Source organism: Lygodium microphyllum, chromosome 20 (genome assembly GCF_053477565.2).
Source record: "Lygodium microphyllum isolate KBCC chromosome 20, Lygodium_microphyllum_v1.1.10, whole genome shotgun sequence".
In the NCBI taxonomy this organism is placed as follows: domain Eukaryota; kingdom Viridiplantae; phylum Streptophyta; class Polypodiopsida; order Schizaeales; family Lygodiaceae; genus Lygodium; species Lygodium microphyllum.
The window spans coordinates 112,083,607-112,084,349 of NC_141154.1; positions in this window are offsets into that span (position 1 = coordinate 112,083,607).

Consider the following 743-nt stretch of genomic DNA (forward strand, 5'->3'; position numbering starts at 1 on the left):
TTGCTCTTGTTTTGAATTCACAAGTTTCAATATATTAGTAGATTCATGCCCTTCTCATGCTTGGAATTTGTGGAAATGGAATTGACCTTCAATACCCATAAAAATATCCAAAGCACCCCTATCTATCCTGACAACAAAAAGTAATTGCATACACAAGTTACAATAAACTGAATGGCATAAATATATAAATCGTTCTAATACATTTCATATAATTAAGCCTATGAGATAACATATTACAACTTCCCTCTATATTGAGGGAACCTAAACCAAACTAGAGGTCATCCCTCACTAACCTAACAAACACCTAGGAGTCATCCTACCTCCAAATAAGGCACACTAAACTAGGGGAAGCCATAGGCAAGTTCCTTAACATCCTCAATTGCAAAAAGATAAACATTATATCCCAATGTGACATGTATACCAAAATGAATGTCTAACCCATTGATGAATAGTTATCGTAACCCATCATTATGCAAAGGGCTAAACGTCCTTGGCCAAAGTCTTAAACAATCATTAAAGGCAACTATATAAGACTTACGTCACTAAAAGCCTGAGAGCTAAGAGCTTCCCGATCATTTAATCAAATGGGTAAAGTCTTTTGGGATTCACCCAAAAATGGCTTCTAAAGCTCTTAGATTGAGGCTATGGTTCTTCCAGGTAGCTTTTTGTACCACTTTAAAGTGTCCCCTTGAGGGTACTAAAGAACCAAAATAAACAATGGGTATTATCAAACCCACTAGTAA